The sequence below is a fragment of the Podarcis tiliguerta genome (assembly GCF_965153285.1).
Source record: "Podarcis tiliguerta genome assembly, chromosome: 9".
Classification (NCBI taxonomy): domain Eukaryota; kingdom Metazoa; phylum Chordata; class Lepidosauria; order Squamata; family Lacertidae; genus Podarcis; species Podarcis tiliguerta.
In genome coordinates, this window is record NC_139542.1 from 51,072,693 (window position 1) to 51,093,506 (window position 20,814).

Sequence of the window (20,814 nt, forward strand, 5' to 3'; positions counted from 1 at the left end):
TTGTTTATGCTTGAATGTGCGCTGCACTCTGTTATCTACATGGGGGGAAAGGAACAAGACAAGTTTTGTCCTCAGTTTGCACATGCATTTCTACTATATTGCAGCCAGAGGTTAAAATTTCAGCTAGGTCAGGTCAAGCAAAACACTGGGGCTTGTGGGCCATCTATCTGGCAGTTTCAGGGTCCTGGGTATATTCATGGATGGGGGAATCATTTTGTAACTTGCCAATTTTCCCCCATAGGCACATAAGTGTTGATAAATTCAGCTGGAACAACTGTCATATTATGGCAGCACACATTCCGGTAAGCAAGGAATGTACTCAGCCGTCAAGGATAAACACCAAAGTTCACTAGGTAGAAATTCTTATTTTTACTTGTTATTCTTTAACTTCTACAGCACTGCTCTAGAAATGATGATTTATAACACCCCTCTGATAGGAGTAGCAGCTATTAAGTTAGGTTATGACTTATGCTGATTAGATGAATGGTTAGATTTAAAAAGGTAAAGGTAAAGGTACCCCTGCCCGTACAGGCCAGCCTTGGCAGACTCTAGGGTTGTGCGCCCATCTCACTCAAAGAGGCCGGGGGCCAGCGCTGTCTGAAGACACTTCCAGGTCACGAGGCCAGCGTGACATTGCTGCTCTGGCGAGCCAGAGCTGCACACGGAAACGCCGTTTACCTTCCCGCTAGTAAGCGGTCCCTATTTATCTACTTGCACTTGGTTGTGCTTTCGAACTGCTAGGTTGGCAGGCGCTGGGACCGAACAACGGGAGCGCACCCCGCCGTGGGGATTCGAACCGCCGACCTTTCGATCAGCAAGCCCTAGGCGCTGAGGCTTTACTATTTATTTATTTTTTAAAAACATATTTTTTATTAAAGATTTCTTGGCTTACAAAAGTATGTGTGATGTCTCTTTTTTCAAGTTATATTTTCTATATATCAGTTTCATTTGCTGAGAGATTAGTGTTACATTAGGAAGAAAAGGGGGAAAGAGGTGAAGGGGAGCATGGCAAGTGGGGGTGAGGTGGGGTGGCAATGTTTCTATTCTACTTGATGTATGTGTGGGGTTTTGTGTCAGCGTCGCTTGTGCAGGTTCTTTTTGCTATTCGCTTGTGTTCCTTTGGTGGTGAGAGAGGTTGGGGTTGGCCTAGGGTGTGTTTGCTTGTTTGTGATTGGCTGTGGTGAACTTTGTTTTCATGTGTGAGTGGGGTGGGTGGGTGTTTTTGAATCAGGTTAGCCAGATTGATTCAAATGCTGTTGGTGGATTCTTGTCGTTGTCTTGTTGGGCTGTGTATGTGATAAAGAGGAACTATTGCCATATAAATGCAGGTGTACCTTTTGGGTCTTTAAGAGAAATGGCAGTCCTAATTCCTAGAGGAATGCCCCTTTGAAGTATGTATTCAATATACTGTGTCTTGGTCACCATAATCAGCTCCACCCCAATTCAGAAACCTTGGCTGCTCCCAGTCTATTCACTGGATCCTTTTAATCCCTTCATGATATTTCAGTCTGCTCTGCTTATCTAAGTCAAGCTCACTGTATACTGTCACTTTCAGTGTATATTATCACTGCATAATATTACTATAAGGGAAATCAGCACAGTCATATTAGAAGGAACGTTATTTGTAGGCACAGCCTCATTAGCATCAAGTTTCCATCTACTCTCTTGATTAGCCACTGAATTTTCATTTTAATGTTTTGCCACAGAAAGCTTATTGTATGAACAATGAGATGAGTAATGAACATCCAGCATTTCCAGCCAGACAGTTGCAGAATCAATATCGTTTATCTGATTCTGATTGCCGTGTTTTCTCTGCAGACGTTTAGAACTCAGTCTTCAAACCAATCTTGAAATGCCAAGCTTCTGTTAATTAGAAACAATTTATCTTAATTAGCACCGGGAATGGTTCTAACTAGAAATAAATTATTTCGGCACACATAAAAAGCAATTTTTGTTGAATGCGAATGTTGATTTAAAACACCAACTGGGAACTTCAAAGGTTAGGGAGATGAACCTCTTCCACATAGGTCATCTCAAGCAATCCAGGTGTTGCAGGTGATTCCGCTGAACTTTTTAATACACTATATTCTCTCTCAATCATGACTGTGCTTCCCTTGCAGAAAGTACCTGAGCATGTCTCACTGCTCATTAACTTTTAATAAACAAAAGCCAAAGTCCTAAATGCCCTTTCTTGATGGGTTTTCCGCCTACTTGTAAAATGCATTGGATTGCTTTGTCTGCATTCAGAATCGACAAGCAGTCCCTGAAATCTATGAACTGTATACAGCTTTTAACATTTCACAAGGGACAATTGGCAAAGCTGTGCTATGAACTTCTATGACTTTTGTTCCTGTTAACTGCCAAGGCATTGCCTCCATTGATAATGCTGGTGATATACCAAGGATTCTATATTACAGATGACTGGTCCAGCTGCAGAATTGCAATTAAAAAGTCTGGGGAGGGGGTCGTAGTATTAAATAGTTGTGCATCTGCTTATGTTCAACAAGTCATGAAAAGCTGGGGGTCTGGCCTCTTTGTTTTGGTGATATACATTTTGAGCATGGATGGTACCAAGACTTGATATACTTGAGATTTTATCCACACAGCAGTTGCTCATGTCCTGACCTTGATGCCGTTGTGCTAGTATTCACTGCATAACTTTCATTTTGTGCTAAAGCTGCAGCCAGATAGATAGATGATAGATAATCCAGACTAATCCAGAATACGGCAGCTAGACTGGTGACAGGGAGTGGCCACCGAGACCACATAACACCAGTCCTGAAAGACCTACATTGGCTCCCAGTACATTTCCAGGCACAATTCAAAGTGTTGGTGCTGACCTTTAAAGCTCTAAATGGCCTCGGCCCAGTATTCCTGAAGGAGCATCTCCACCCCCATTGTTCTACCCAGGCACTGAGGTCCAGTGCCAAGGGCCTCCTGGTGGTTTCCTCAATGCGAGAAGCGAAGTTACAGGAAACCAGGCAGAGGGCCTTCTCGGTAGTGGTGCGCTCCCTGTGGAACACCCTTCCGTCAGATGTCAAAGAAATAAACAACTATCAGATTTTTAGAAGACATCTGAAGGCAGCCCTGTATAGGGAAGCTTTTAATATTTGAGGAATCGTATTTTAATATTCTGCTGGAAGCCACCCAGAGCGGCTGGGGAAACCTAGCCAGGTGGGTGGGGTATAAATAATAAATTATTATGATAGAGATAGATAGATAGATGATAGATAGATAGATAGATAGATAGATAGATAGATAGATGATGTATTGTTCTGGTGTATATTACTTTAACTGCTTTTAATATTGTTTCATATTGTTGTAATCAACCCTGGGACTTTATGATAAAGGGTAGATAACATATCCAACAGATAGGTGGATAAATAGATCACATTATCTAAACACAATATGAGATGTCTACTGTGCTAACAGTTTTCCTTGTTAAGGGACTCCGCCAGCTTTGGTTTTATACACAAGGCTGAATGTGATATTTGCAGGAAAGGAAGTAAGAGGCCTTACTACGCAAACTGCATAGCCTATTCTGTTCCTGCATATGCCATCATTGACCCATATAGAATGCTACCTGAGCATACGAACAATGCACATCACATTTGAAATAAGAAACTTGAAGACACACCCGAAGTCAACTGATGTCTCTGTGTATTTTGCAAGCATTGCAATCTTACTTGATCTTCAAGTGGGAATCCTATTTGCATAAAATCATTTGCAATCTGTGCAAGGGTGCTTTACATGAATATTGTTTCCAGGTCACTTGACTAAATAATAATAATAATAATAATAATAATAATAATAATAATAATAATAATTCTTTGTTCCCTTACTTGCATTCCTCCATCTGTTAAAACACTAAACATGCCTCAGTTAGTACTGAAAGCACCATAATGGTTCAGTTCATCCTTCACTGGAATACCTCTGGAATTTCTGAATTCATTTGTTCTATTTTGCATACCTTATCCGTAAAGGGTATGGGGAAGAAGAAGAAGAAGAATTTGGATTTGATATCCCGCCTTTCACCCCCCTTCAGGAGTCTCAAAGCGGCTAACATTCTCCTTTCCCTTCCTCCCCCACAACAAACACTCTGTGAGGTGAGTGGGGCTGAGAGACTTCACAGAAGTGTGACTGGCCCAAGGTCACCCAGCAGCTGCATGTGGAGGAGCGGAGACGCAAACCCGGTTCCCCAGATTACGAGACTACCGCTCTTAACCACTACACCACACTGGCTCCCACACTGGGGAGAGAGGGGTACACATCTTAAACTATTTTCCCCCAAGTGTTAATTGCAATGTTTTGAAATCTATTTCCTGTGGATTTGTAGCAGTTTCAACCAAAGTTTTGCTTAGAACATTTCTCTCCTCACAAGACAGGCAGCCATGAAAGAGTCTGGTAAGTAAAACTTGTATTAAGTTGCATTCATTTGAAGACCATTTGTTAAAAATTATGGAAAATAGATAAAAATTGTTTGGCAAAAAAGAAAAAGCCTGGTAAGCTTTATTCCAAATCAGGCCAGAGGGCCATATCTTTGGTTAGGGAAATTGTGTGGCTGGCTGTGAAGTGAGATTCTCTCCTCTACCTGTCCCCTGCTTGCTTCCCTCTTTGCTTAGCCTGCTCAAGGGCTTTCGAACCTAGCTCTCCCAAGTCCACAGAAATAGAGAAATGGAAGGCCACCTCCTACCATCTTTAAAACCAGGCTGTGGAATCCACACATGGGCCCACAGCTGACTTGTCCCATCCTCTTATGAGACACCTTGCAAGGCACCCTGTGAAGATAGTGATGTCCCCATCAGCAAGGCAACAGAGTGTGTGGTCTCCTTGCTATCCTAGTCACATGGACTCCCCAAATCACAGACATGGCTTGGAATCTGGTCTGTTTTTCCTTATTTCCGTGGCAGTGTGAAGTGTTGGACTCAGCCTGTGAGAGTGGTGCAGGAAGGCTGGATAATAATATTTAAAAGATCATATGGGATTGATGTAGAGCACAGGCTGTAGTTTGTCCAGCCCATCACTGGTTTAAATACTTGTTTTATTTATTCATCAGCATCAGCACCAGCATCAGTATCTTGTTTCAGCCATTTTAATAAAATCATACTTTGCTCTGAATACTTTCCCTGCATTTTCCTGAGTCCATGAAGAATTGTACAGAGATGGCAATGTTTGGGCTCATGCAGAGCTTCTGAATTGTTTTGTATTGTATTGGATGGAGGTAAAGGGTAGGCGAGTTAACAACAACAAACAACCACCACCACAACAACAGCCTTTTTGCATCCTTCAGGATCTGTGTCTTGGGATTAAATTGAAATGTAAGTAAATATGGCTTATTACAGTAATTAGAGATACACCAAAAGGTTTTGGGAGTGTTTCCTACAGAACAATTAAGTACCGGTAATTAACCACTGGCAATTAGTGGTAATCCTTTATGCTACAGGTAATGATTTTAATTCAACCAGACTGCACAGACAACTAAGGGAGCAGGAAATATTTTCACTTATACAACTAGGAACTTGCAGATCACATGCATTCAATCAAAATATACTAAAAGTAATGTTTACTCTTTCTGCAGAATCCAATTTGGTATAATAATTGTATTGGAACTGTATATCGGAGGACACTAAATGCACACTAAGAGAAGCCCAGTGATGCTGTGAAGACAATCACACAATCCAAGTAAAGTTAAACACATTGATGGGAGAGTTATGTAAGACTGCATGTCATTGCATGAAAGCAGTGGCAAATTGCAACATCTGGTAAGTGTGCAACACAGCAAAATATATGAGTGTGCTAATTGCCTGTAAAAATTTGCAAGCATGCTTTTTTCTTATTTTATTTATAAAAATATGTATATGCCACCAAGTTATATTAAGGTGCTGTACAACAACATACATAAGTGCAATAAAACACATAAAACCATTAAAAAATCATCATTAAAATGCATGGCCAGTTAAGTACATTTAAATAGGTGTGTAGGACTACCAACATAAAATGGTCCTGAAAATAAGTAGCAGGATGCCTGCTAAATTTCTGCTGGAAGATTATTCCATGGCGTGGAACTTGTGAAAAGAAATGCTGGGCATTTTGAGAAAGTCTGTTAGGTTTCTGTAATGCACAGGACAATTAACAGTGCTCCTGCAAATGATCTCAGCAATTGGGCAGCAATAGGAGGAGTTAGGCATTAAAAAAAATAAAAATGGAGCAAAGTTTCTCAGGGCTTTGTATATTAACACAAGAGCCTTTAACCTGGTCCGGTAGCATAGGGACAGCTACTGCAGATGTTTTAACAGAAGTATCAACATGCTGCTGACCATTGGTCCCAATCAGTCTAGCCACTGCATTCAGCACTGGGTGGAACATCAGGACCAAGGGCAGCCCCACTAAAACACATTGGAGTAATTCAGTCTTTAGGCTACCAATGCACTGACTGCAGGTTGCGTATGCATTCAACTGAAGTGACTGTGTAACATCTGAATCGACCAATTACACACACACACACACACACACACACACATTGTGCACATATGGGATGGTTTCACTCTGCAAATCCATATATCATTATTTCATTATTTGCATATGGAGGGGCTCCTATATGAGCTCCCTGCTCTTTCCACCCACTGTGCATAGTGGAATACTTTGGAGTATTGTGGGTCGGTGGAGAGGTAGATACTGTGTTCTGAACACATAGAATCAGGTCTCAGACTGGGGCCTCTGTGCAATAAAATCATAGTCTGATGTTTTCATTCTAGCAAAATTTAAGATGAACCCTTATCCCTTATTCTTAACCCACGTGACTATATGAATGTTTCATGGAGCTATTCCCTCTGCTTAAATACAACTCCTAGCTCTGCTTTTTGCAGACAACGGATCAAGATTTCAAGACATAGCGGACCAACATCTCCCAGTGTGTTTCGACAATGGAATTTTTTAATGCTGTACTTGGCACCTCTCAGCAGGGTTAATGTAGTAGAGACAACTTCCCAGTATTGGACAGATCATGCTTCATCGCATCAAAATCTAACAAGGGTTACATTGCCAGATTTGTACTTTCGGTATTTAATCAGAGACAAAGGAGTTATTTCCAAGTTTTGCTTTGCCACAGAGAACACAAAAGCAGGGCTTTTCTTTTTCTTTTGTCTTTTTCTCTACTTCAAAGCTTTAGAAGAAGAAGATGGGAGCTGTATTTTAATGACCTTCTGGAAGGAATTCAGAATCTGAAGCAAGAAAACAAATTAGGTTCTGGCATATTTAAAAGTTGCGGAGGGTTAGAACCGAGGAGCAATGCCGTCTAATCCTGTAGGCCAGCCTTTGCCAACCATGTAGCCTGTTTTGGAACACAATTCCTAATAGTCCGACACAACACATCCTGGCTGGGACTGATGAGTTGTAGTCCAAGACATATGAAGGCTACTAAGTTGGTGTAGGCCCCTGTATTCCAGAGATGTGACACATGCATAACCTCCAACATTCCTCAGATAGAAACAGGGACATTTCTCACTCCCCTCCAACTAACCATCCTTGACCCCCCATTTTCTGTGTCTCTGTGGCATTTGCCCTCCTAGGTGTGTGACATCATACTGGGTTCATAAGGAAAGGGTTAACTCATTGTAAAATGACTAACCAATGGGAACCCAAGGGTAGGAGTTAGGAGTTTGTGGGAAGGTAAGGTAAGGGACGCGGGTGGCGCTGTGGTCTAAACCACTGAGCCTAGAACTTGCCGATCAGAAGGTTGGTGGTTTGAATCCCTGCAATGGGGTGAGCTCCCATTGCTCAGTCCCAGCTCCTGCCAACCTAGCAGTTTGAAAGCATGTCAAAGTGCAAGTGAATAAATAGGTACCACTACAGCAGGAAGGTAAACGGCGTTTCCGTGCGCTGCTCTGGTTTTGCCAGAAGCGGCTTAGTCAAGCTGGCCACATGACCCGGAAAAACTGTCTGCAGACAAACGCCAGTTCCCTCGTCCAATAAAGCGAGATGAGTGCACAACCCCAGAGTCATCTGCGACTGGACCTAATGGTCAGGAGTACCTTTACCTTTACCTTTACCTTTAAGGTGTGTAAGCATGTGTTGGGTGGTGCTGGGGAGTCACTTCTTCTTTGTCTTAATCCTTTAAGGAGAGGGTAGCAAAAATGGCACTTTCCAGAACTTGCTACACTACAACTCCCATCATCCCTGATCCTGACCATTGGCCTTGCTGACTTAGCATGGGATGAGTTGGAGTCCAAGAACATCAGACGGGCACCACTTTGGCTGTCCCTGTCTTAGAGTCCTAAAGGATAAAAAACATTGAATTTGGCCTCCAAACTAACCTTATTAACAACAAAGTAACTTAACTTCAGGTGGAAAGCTACTGCTTATCTGCAGCATGTTGCTACTCTATAAACCTTATTTCACTGAAGGAAAATGCCATGCTAGACTTTGAACTGCCTGGGAACTAATTAATTTTCAGTGTATTCAACTGCATTAAAAGTGAATGTGATTGCCATCTGAAAACAACTAAAGTGGAGCATTTTTAATTTAAAAATCCAGACAGAAGTAGCCAAAGTTGAACTGCATCCGAGCGAGTATATGTCTTATTTATGTAGGTAATTTCCATTTCCATTAGCTGATAAATACGAAATAAAATGTGTAAAGACACAGAGAGAGTGAGCACTTCACTAGAGGTTAAAAAAGAGATGGCAGCAAAATTGAATTGGCAGTATCACCAGCTACAACTTGAATAGAAGCGCTGCAAGCTAAAGGAACTATTTGTTAGGGTAGCCTCCAAACTATTTGAAAAAGTTACTTTGTGTTGGTGTATGCAAAGTTTGTGGCAGATCCATTCCTTTTTCCTGGCCATGATTTCAGAATACCCTAATCACAGACCTATCCACCCCAATATTTATACAAGGGGTATTCTGGAAGTAGTTTAATAAAATTAAACTATTTCTGTTAAGCCTAGTCTAGAGCAATAAGCTAATTTCCAAGAGTCCCAATTTTCTGCACACAGCAATGGGTTCTTTGAAATCTGTGCATAGGAGAAGCAAGACGAAATAGGCAATGGGGCATATCAGTGATTTCCCAACTTTTTACCACCAGGGAATGCTTTCTGCATGGTTTTTGGGTTTTTTTTGCAAAGGAACCCTTTCATTGTTGAAGTCTATGATGCACAGTCAGTAATCAAAGAGTGTTGAACTTCATTCTTGCCATTTGTTCATCACATCACCCCACAGCAGGTCAGTGTTCTTAGATTAAGGGACACTTCATGTGTTTCACCCCAGTACACCCAGGTGTGCCACAAAGTGTACATTTGAAAAGAAGTCACAAATCAACCTTGCCACATTCACAATGTACATCTTAGGTATACATTTAAGTTAGCCTTAAGGGTACACCTTTAAAATGTTGTAATGGGCTTACATTAAAGCTGCAGCACAACAGGTATCAATAAAATTATCATCTAAAACTAAAACATTACGACACTTAAAAAGTAGCGGAGTGTCACATATAACAAAGCTGTTTGAAATTAAAAGGGTTCATTTGAAAGGCAATAGTATAGGACCCATACAAATCACCTTTGGGAGGAAATACCATGACCACGGGGATACTACTAAAAAGGCCCTACCTCTCACCTAATAGATATTAATATTAGCATTTAGAATGCCACAATTTAAAATGTCTGTCCTTGTCTCTCTTATTCAAAATATCACAGAAGCACGGTCTTAAAGTTATGAGCACAAGAAAACTTTAAACCTTTGCCTAAGAGCAATGGCAGAGCTGAGTTATGTTAATAGAAATGGCTTCTGTTCCACTGTAACACTATAATTAATAACCTCACCATTAGCAAGTGGTCTTTTCAAATAGGACGGATAACATAATATCCAGTTTCCTATTTTTAACTTTTCCTTTCATCTGTCTTTAGCTGCGCTATCTGCATAACTTGATGTCCCATTATTCAGAAGTTGTGCAATTGCTCAGTGACCTCATTAACATCCTTATCTTTTTGCTGGTACATTGTATGTTTGAGGCCTGCCTGGTTATTATCTTCGTCACCCCAGAGCTTAAGGCATTGCTATCTTTGCCACACATGTCTCGGGCACAGCCGCTATCTGCAGTCTGCATGCGCTAGCTATCTGACATTCACTACATGTGCAAGGCTCCAATGGAATGAGGATGGGCCGAAAGGAAAAGCAATCCATTCTCTTGATGCCATGCATGTCCTCGCTTAAACTTTTGAGAAGGGCATGGAAATGTTAATGGGGCAGGGAGTATTTTAACCTTGTCGTCATTTTATTTCTTTTTTTTTAGAAATGGAGAAGGGCAGAGGAACAAAAAGGTTATGACTTTTCCATCTCTCATCATTGCAGCTGAAAAATAAGAGGCTTGTTGAATTTTCACTTCCTGATTCGACGTCAAACTTTCAACAAAAGTAAATTGCCATATTAGGTTGCATTTATGAGACTTTTCTTATTTTTCTTTCCTGCATGCAAAAATTATGGGTCTGCCTCTGTAAGGAAGATAAATAGTGAGGCTCACAAATAATAGTTTAGATAATGAGAGGGACAAATGGGTTTAATTAGAGTAGCTGGTATAACACACACTAATGGGGAAAGTGACAGTGTGTTCACAACTGCTAAGCATGCTCAAATGCTTTGAACACAGAGCTATCTGAGCATCTTCACTAGCCTCCATTGATGCATATGGAGGATATACATATTCTCTATAGGGTGTTGGGCAAATGTGATATCTTAGCAACAGAACATGTCAGGACTGTGCACAAAAAATGAGTAGTAACCACACTAATATTATAGCTTGAAATGAGCATCCGAAAAGCCCTTTGTCTTTGGAGCATGAAAGCAACCCCAGCTTTTAAACCTTCTAGGGCGAACAGCATAAGGGCTTTGAATTCATAGTCTTGTCTTTAGCCCATAACTGAGGTAAACACTGAAAACATTCCCTTTTCCCCTAACCGAAATTCGGTTTGCCTCACTATTAATCTACCAAATGTTCAGCCATTCACTGCATCAGTGGGGCAAAATGAAACAGGGATCACAGAGTTTATTAACTTGATATAATTATGTTTCGATGCATCATATCCATTCAACAGTTTCTCAAACAAATGGGAGGCAGGACTAATTGAGCTGCCTGCCATCTTTGAAGTTCACACTCTGTAAAATAGGCTCCCTACTATCTCAAAACAGAAACAAGCCATACAGATCACGAAAAAGTGGCTACTCATCATTGGATAACTACTGGAATTAGTCCCATTGAACAGATCTAGAGTAACTGGTTAAATTTTTGTGTTACATTACAAAAAAGTAAAATCAAATATTACAGACAAATCAGCTAAAGCAAATGCAAACAATGTAAAAGCACTTCTCAATTAAAACATTCCTTAATCTTGTTATAATTTCTTAGTGCCTCTGGCTACAATCCTGTTGATGGTTAAATCACACTAATCCTGCTGACTTCTATGAGATATAAGCAGCCTAATGGTGCAGCCTCTGGAATTGGATGCATTTTGCTAATACAGCTCCTCTCCAGGAATATAAATGACTTGTGGGCACAGTTGCAATTTGTTTAACAAGTTGGCAACTTTGCATGTCAGTCTTGTAAGTCCCTTTATAATGTGCCACACTTGCATGACTGCTTAATATTGCTGAACTAAGACGGCCTTGCCTTTCTAGATGATGCCAGGTGTACCTTGCACCATTAGAGATGGGCTGCGAAGCAATTGCCATTAATGCACAAGGAAAGGAAGCAAAGCTGAAAAGCTATCATAGACAAATTATTCTCCATGTGCTCATCATTCTTTATTTAATAACTCATTTAATGCCAACATCTGGGGAACAGGCAAACCCCCTGAGTCTCTTCCAGCAAAAAGTGCTACTGTTTATAATTAAACTTACCTTTGGGTTTTCATTAGAAAGTGAACTCTGTGATCCTTGCATGCTGCGTTGCAAACAGAAATGGGGGTTAATTTCAATTCAGTTCATGTTTAAAGGCAAACCTATCTAATTTTCCCTTTCCAAAACAATGCACAAAAAATTGCACTTTTCTGAATTTTGCAGTACAATTCTCCAGTCAAGTAATGTGTACCAAAATGCATGTACTAGGTGTTGTGTGTATAAATATGCATACAAAAATGTGTATATTATGAGACATTTGCACTAAAATGCTGATGAATTTTTACGAGGATTTTTAAAAACAATAGTGCGCAAATTGATGTGAAAATGTGGAGAACAGAAATTAAGATCGGAAAACGAGAAACTGAGCTTCCCTAAAATTGATATTTGCCCACACATAGTTGCAAGGACTAAAATTTAGTCCCTAAATTAACATTATTAATGCCAGATAACAATCTAATAAAATTATATAGAAAAACCAGCAAACCAATGAATTTAGTTCAAGTGGTCCCCCAGCCCTTGTTCTGTAATGTGAGAACAACATCCATGCAATAACAGAATCCCAAAGCCTTCTGTCTATATTAGGCTTACTAATTTATCCAAAATCTTTATGCACCCTTGAAAAACTAGGTTTTCTGGACAGCTTAAAATCAGCCTGGAGAAGAGGAGGTTAAGGGGTGATATGATAGCCATGTTCAAATATATAAAAGGATGTCACATAGAGGAGGGAGAAAGGTCATGGAGCAATGGATCCAAACTACAAGAAAGAAGATTCCACCGAAACATTAGGAAGAACTTCCTGACAGTAAGAGCTGTTCGACAGTGGAATTTGATGCCAAGGAGTGTGGTGGAGTCTCCTTCTTTGGAGGTCTTTAAGCAGAGGCTTGACAACCATATGTCAGGAGTGCTCTGATGGTGTTTCCTGCTTGGCAGGGGGTTGGACTCGATGGCCCTTGTGGTCTCTTCCAACTCTATGATTCTATGATTCAGAATAAAACAAAACAAAAAGTAGAGTATAAAACAAAATTATCAGCAACACCAAGGAATAAACTAAGCAGGTAATGGGCTCAAAAATCATGAGTTTAAAAGGCCTGGGAGAAGAAGAAGAAGAAGAAGAAGAAGAAGAAGAAGAAGAAGAAGAAGAAGAAGGAGAAGAAGAAGAGGAAGAAGGAGAAGTCTTCACATGGCAGTGACAAGACTACAATGTAGGTGCCCAGTGACCCTCTCTGGGGAAGGCATTCCATGACTGGTGATCACAAGGGTATCTGAAGGTGATCTTTTATGGTGGACCAATTCACTTAAAAAAAAAAAAAAAAACCCAACATGTTGTTTTCCTGTATACTGAGCCCCAGTGCACATAACTGTTGGGCATGTGATGATAACCACCACTGCGGAAGGGACCATATGGTTTGCATATGGGGCAGGAGAGATGGTTTCCATATGTAAAATCCCAGGTCTGTTTGATTGCATCTTGGACCAAAGGCAATAGGGAAGACCTCTTCAGAGAGCCTCTGCTAATTAGGGTGTATTCACTTATGTGGAGCATGTGTGCTCTACCTTCTCAGATGCTCAGTGAAGCCATCAGAAAGAGTAAAAGAGAAAATAGCCATCACAACAAATCACTCTGCAGTAAAAGTAACAATAAAGACACTGGGAACAAAAATCCACAAATGCCTGCAAGCTGCAGCACTAGATCACCTAAAGGACCACATAGCAGGAACATGGCCAGCTCAGCTTCTGAAGCATGCCTAAAAATATATGACTGGCAAAGCTTCCTAAATCTTCACAGGAAAGCACACTGGCAAACTTCCTGCAGCATTTCTTTCCAAAGCCTCAGAGCTCTTACAGAATAGGGGCTGCTTTTCTCCATCACCTAATCCTTTTTTGATATTTATTAATATTTTATTGCTTAGTGGCATCAAAAATACATAGAAAATTGACGTGCTGACAGTTATCAAAGACACAGAAACAATATAAAACACGGGACTCTGTTAAATGACTTGAATTAAATTTACATGAAAAATGGATGCAATTTCCCATAATGCTCCAATGATGAAAAGGTATGAAAAAGGCCTTCCACAAATGAAAAACTCTTTCCGTGTGGAAGGACACCAAATTAGACCCAATCCAATGTTTATTTACCATTTGCCCCAAAAGACTGAAGAGTTCCTTTTGGATTTTGTGTGTCTAATACTTCCAGCAAACCCTTGAAATAGAAATGGCAATTTGGATATTGCACATATCGTAATAATGGCAAATGTGATTAAGTTGTATCACTAGTATAACCCCAGATCTTGCTGGAATATGTTGATAACTACCGCAGAATTAATATTACAGATAGTTTTGATCAAGATTAGAAGTGAACAGAATAGCTGTACTCTGTGCTTTTTTTCTGGAGGTGCTCCCCATTACCCAGTACTGACACCTCCCCCACCCCCAAACTTGGGTTTCTAAAGTGAGTATGTGAGGAGGATGTATCTTCTCTCCTGTGCCTAAAGTGGTGGGCCCCTCAACACTGCCAGCCCTGGTGGCAGCACTTCCTCCTTGTCCTTCTCCTGTGGTGGCACAACTGCAGGAAGCTGCTGATCTGCCGCTGCCCTCACCACTGCCACTCAGTCAGCTCCAAGGCTGGCGGAAGGTGCTTGGTGAGCAGCAGGAAGGCTGGGTCCATAGTAGCAGCAGCATCGGCAATCAGGACCAGGCATAAAATGCCTTCATTGCGTATCATTCTTCATTATCTTGGACACATACAGAAGTCCCCCCCCCCCGAATGTTGGGGGTTGCACAATCCAGTAGATATAATGCTGCTGTGTGTAGAAACCTGTTGGAATGATTGGGAGTGGTTGGTGAGACCATATAACACCAGTCCTGAAAGACCTACATTGGCTCCCAGTACATTTCCGAGCACAATTAAAAATGTTGGTGCTGACCTTTAAAGCCCTAAATGGCCTCGGCCCAGTATACCTGAAGGAGCGTCTCCACCCCCATTGTTCAGCCCGGACACTGAGGTCCAGCGCTGAGGGCCTTTTGGCGGTTCCCTCACTGTGAAAAGCGAAGTTACAGGGAACCAGGCAGAGGGCCTTCTCAGTAGTGGCACCCGCCCTGTGGAACGCCCTCCTGAACTATCTGACATGCAGAAGACATCTGAAGGCAGCCCAGTTTAGGGAAGCTTTTAATGTTTGATGTTTTATTGTGTTTTAAATATTTTGTTGGGAGCTGCCCAGAGTGGCTGGGGAAACCCAGCCAGATGGGCGGGGTAATATTATTATTATTATTATTATTATTATTATTATTATTATTATTATTATGAGTATGGTGTAGAACAGGTGTGGAGATCTTTTGGTTCTTCAGATGTCACTGAACGACAGTTCTCAGCATCCCTGGTCATTGGTCATGATTGCTGGGGCTGACGAAAGTAGTCATTCAGCAACATCTGGAGCAGAGGTTGCTTGGTGGTGAATAATCAGTGTGAAGTAAATGGAGAAGGACTTTCAGTAAAGGGTTTTTTTTTGTAAGAAGCTAAACTCTTTCTCTTTTTGAAAAAGTTTTCCTGATCTAGTTGGTTGAAAACTGAATGCTGCACCGAACGGACCTTAGCTTAATCCAGCAAGACAATTCTTGTGTTATTAACCCTGATAGTTTATTACACTTCAGAAGTCAAGATCCATCTATATCTATGGATATAATAATCGGCTGCACCACTAAGTTATTGTTTCAGCCCAACGTGAAGAAGCAATTCTAATTTCCTATGGTGATGATGAATCAAAATGTTTGCTGCTGCTCTTAACACCTTTCACATTTCATTTCTGAGTCGGATGATACTCCTGGCATTTCGAAAACAACAATAATGACAATTTATGCTCTCAGAGAAGGGCAAGATGGCCGTCTTTCTTCTATATATTGCTACTGGAGCCTTCTGAGGCATTTCGGCTTCTATTATACATTTCAAAGGAAAGTTGATAGGATGTTTTCTCTACTTCTAGCCTAGGCTATAAAGCGTGGCCAAGGTGTGCATCCAAATAATAACCAGTCAACAAGACTGCGCAGGATTTAAATGCTACAAGGTACTTGAGACAATTTCTGATGAATGAGGAACAGAAAACTCCAGCAAAGAGTTCTTTTAGTTAGCCCTATCATAAGCAGTAATATGACTTCATAGCTGAGTAAGGTCATTTACTCATCGGTCGTTTGCTTCCTTGGCATTTGGCAAAGCCCTGTGTGCCGTCTCTTCTAGAGGGGGTATGAGAAAAGACGCAGTTCAAAGGGCAATATCAGAGAAGTCATGTACAGAATAGTGGAGCTGTGTTCTCAGTGTTGCTCCATATTACCAATTACTAGTAGTTTTAGGGGGGTGGGTTGAACATTCAGATATTCTCTGATGGAGAGGAGAGTGGCCTAATATCCATTAAACATACACCTCTTTTCAGGTATTGTGGTCCATGCACTTAACAATTGTGTGGATTGGGAGAGCAGCTGCAACTGCTCCCCCATGCCATCACATCTCTGATGACCTACTCTACTGCTGACTACATGCTGGGGCCAAAGGTCTGGTGTGGGAAGCCTGTTATGATTCTAAATCATGTATATAACCTATGTATGTGTTGCAGGCTGCCTTCAGAGCTTCACCCCCACTGCCCAGACAAAGGTGTGGCTGGGCTGTTGGGGCTGTTGAAGTGGGTGGAGCCAGAGAGTTGGGCCCCACTTTGCCTTCCAGGGTCATGACACTGTTCCCTTCCTCAAGACCACCCTCCTGAAAGGGACAAAGCCTGGCTTGTTGGGATATCACCGGGGAATCATTGCATCAGTCAAGGGGCATGGATACCGGCCACAGGTTGCAGTACCTCTTTTCCCTAGTCCACAGCCTTTCCAGGCTACAATACATTGTAGCAGGCAGCTATGTGGATGGGAGTCCAAGATGTTGTAGACTTCAACATCCATGATTACAGGAGGTGAAGTCTTTTGTTGCATGTAGGGTTGAGTGTCTGGAATAGCTGGGGGTGATGAAAAATAGGACACACCTTTATGGTATCAGGCAGAAAGAAGCGATAGACCACTGAATTAATCATTTGGCTTATGAGGGAAGACCCAGGTATTGGTAGATCCCAATTCTGGGTCACTGGGATAGTGCATCACACTACAAAGGAACTGTCAATGAAGCTGCTAGATGCTCCAGAGTGTCAGGACCTGTAGAAGCACCCTCTGGGAAGATGCAAAAGTATGGGGAGACACAGATGGTGTTCTGAAGCACATTCTTGGTTCAGCTGCTACAAGGTTCTAGTAGGCAATCCCATTTTTTTCTGTGCCAAAAAACCATGCAGATGCTCAATGTACAGTCCTACTTCTCTGTGTTATGTTCTTTCAGGGGTTTGTCTCCTGCAATTTTCCTCCCTACTAGGGCCATCCTACCTGTGTCGCTGTTCTGGGACAGTCCACTCTGCTCTATCAAGAAATTCATCATCTTGCCCAGTAAATCCAAGTGTGGATAGGCAGGCCTCAAGTTGCTGTAGCTTTTCTTCCAGCAAGGCAACCAGCTTGCACTTTCTGCAGGTGTAGTTTTGCACATCTTCAGCCAGGAAGAATGTGTTGCAGCTCACTGCAGCAGCTTCCTTTCCATTCATTTCTCTTGGTCCTATGTGCACCGTGAGACAACAAACACCCTTGTTTACAAGTCCTGTTCATGAGCTCCTAGAGGCTGCAATAAGCTAACTCCCCCAACACTCACGTCATTGGCTAGCCTGGCTTCCTCTCAGCAGCAATCCTTCCTCCTCAGACCCTGGGCTCTAGCAGAACATGCAGCCACACCCACAAACTCACAATCAAGCCTCAAAACAGCTCAGTCAAGCAAGCATCCTTAACCTGAAAGACACAAGCTCACTCTCTTCAGTCTCCTCCACCATTCCCTCAAAAACACCCCTGGTTACAAGTCCTGGTCACTTGCTCTCAGAGGCTGCAGTCAGCTATAACTGATGCTGACTAACTCACCTCCTCCATTTAAATGTACAGCTACTGTTGCTTTCTGGTAAATGATACAGGCTTTGTAGCATATGCCAGGAATGGGAGATGTTCTTACCAGCACCGATGCACACAAATTGTAGCAATACCTGTGGTTATGGTGGCACTTTTTAGAACTACTGAGATCAAGGGAATTTCTGCAGGTACATGTATCAAAAGACTATCCAGTTTACATAATACTTTCCCCATGTGACCATGTATGTGTGTGGTCTTGAAGACAGGCATATGCAAGCCCTAAGCCATATTATGTAGAAGATAAGCAGCAACCATCACATAATATGAAACAGCTTTAAATTGTGAGATCATCTATTACAAATGGAATCTGCTTAATATCATATCTACTAATAGTGAACTCAATTCTCCAAGTGCTGGTCCTTATGTAGACCAAATGGCACCATCCATTCCCAAGAGGCAGAAACCAGCAGGTTTGGGTGAAGTGCGAAGGTTTATAGAAATACATTTTAACTGGGTTGGGATAGAGGTTGAAGAGAGAGAGAGAAGAACCGATTAGGTGGGGACCTTAAAAATATTCCACTGAGGACTGTCCATGCTCAGTGAACATGGGATATGAATCGTCTGTAGGAGGACAAATAGAAAGGGGTGAAGAAAGGTATAATAATAATAATAATAATAATAATAATAATAATAATAATTTATTATTTGTACCCCGCCCATCTGGCTGGGTTTCCCCAGCCACTCTGGGCGGCTTCCAACAAAGATGAAAAATACACTAAAATGTCACATATTAAAAACTTCCCTGAACAGGGCTGCCTTCAGATGTCTTCTGAATGTCAGGTAGTTGTTTATCGCTTTGACATCTGATGGGAGGGCGTTCTACAGGGCAGGCGCCACTACCGAGAAGGCCCTCTGCCTGGTTCCCTGTAACTTGGCCTCTCGCAGTGAGGGAACCGCCAGAAGGCCCTCGGAGCTGAACCTCAGTGTCCAGGCAGAACGATGGGGGTGGAGACGCTCCTTCAGATATACTGGACTGAGGCCATTTAGGGCTTTAAAGGTCAGCACCAACACTTTTAATTGTGCTCAGAAACGTACTGGGAGCCAATGTAGGTTTTTCAAGACTGGTATCATGTATCCTGGAAATGGGTATGGCTGGCACTCCATACTGCACTACTTTGTTGCTGTAATGCCAATTAATAAGGCCTGGTCTATACATATTCATCATGGGGCCGACAGTACCACTTCAAACTGTAAGTGAAGGAACTGCATTCCTGAATCTTCCCCAAGTCTCTACACACAGAAAAGTAGCACCCTAGGGACAGGCAAGAGCTTAAGCCCTTCCTCTGACACATTAGTCTTCTACATAAAAAGATGTATTATGGGAGAGGGGGAGGCTTTCAATCATGTGATTTGTCCACCTGCATTCTAAAGTGAAAAAGTCCAGGTATATTTTTTTGCTGAAGGGGGAAGGTGTAGTTTAGATCAAAGAAGCAAGCATATGTGATAAATGTGTCACCAGATGCCTAGAAAAGTGGTCACGGTGATTAACTTAGGCCATGAATGGGTCACGCTTTGCTCTGTTCTCTAGCTATGAGGGCATAGCTACTAAGAAATGGACAATCCCATTTAGCTGTGTCAATTGCCAGGTAAGATCAATCTCTTGTATTTGCAGACATCACGTTTATACATCATAAATTATTCTCAAATGCTTTTGTATTGAGCTAACATGCAAAAACGCTTCTCCTTCATCTGAATGACCTTGAGTACAGCTAAAACTTTTAGGTATTTAGAAAAATGGGAGCACCTTTTTCATTAAAAAGCTATGCTGACAAGGAGGAAATAATTAATCTGGCGAACAAGAAGTTTGTATAACAAAGTATCCAGTAGGAGAGGGAAATGAATGGCTGTAACTCTGAATATAACCGTATTATTCTGACATTTTCTATCTGACATTTTTCATTGGAGAAGGATCTGTCGCAATGTGAAGTTTCCTTAATCAAAATTCAAACTTAATCTGATTATTTTTGGATGTGGCTGCCCCCCATCTTATCATCCTATGAATGGATACTGCTGAATTCATATAAAACACTTTTCTTATATGCTGGCTCTGAAATTGGGAACAAATAATATATTCTTTTTCCTCATGTGGTCAATGTGACTTGAAGAATTTTGTAAAATCATCCCCGTCCTCATTAAGTATGGTTTGGTGGGCTTTATAATCCTGCAGAGCAGGCAGAACCCTTCCATTTCATCTCTGTGATCGTGGAAAATAGTAGGGCAGAAATAATCTCCTTAGTCCCACATTACATTCAAATTTCATCCTTCACGTGCAATTCCCACCCCCCAAATAGCAGTTTAAATTGAACAGAAGCATTTCTCTTTTTTTCTTTTGCCCAGGCATTTGCTTATGTGATTATGTGTGTGTTTCTCCCCTGTCAAATCATTTCTGTTGGAATATTTGGGTGGGTTTTTTCTTTAATCCTCCATGTGCCCTCAAATCCCATTCTGTCAGTGCTTTTTTTTCCAGGGGATCCTCAAGAGTACATAGTACCAGCACCTCTTTTATTTTATTTTGGTCAAAAAGTGTGACACTTACTGTAACAACTTCATGGTGAGTTCCGACACCTATTTTTCGGGGGGGGGGGGAGCACTGCATCATGTAAAGGCAAGAATCAGAGGCAGACAGGAGCTGCAACACAGGAGGCACAGGCAGGTGGCAGGAGTTGTGCCAGACTTGAAGGACAATGGTCAATGCTGAAGAACAGGCCACTCAGTTCCAACCCACTCAAAGGAGTGCCCAATTGCTTGCCTATTCTCAGGACTCTTTCCCACCCTGCTCTACAGAAGATGAGGCAGGGTCTATGTCACTTGATGGCTTAACATCTTAGCTTGTGCCTAACCAGGAAGCTCTCCTGCTGTACCTCTTAAACCTTGCCTTCCCTCATACCATACTGATTTGGGC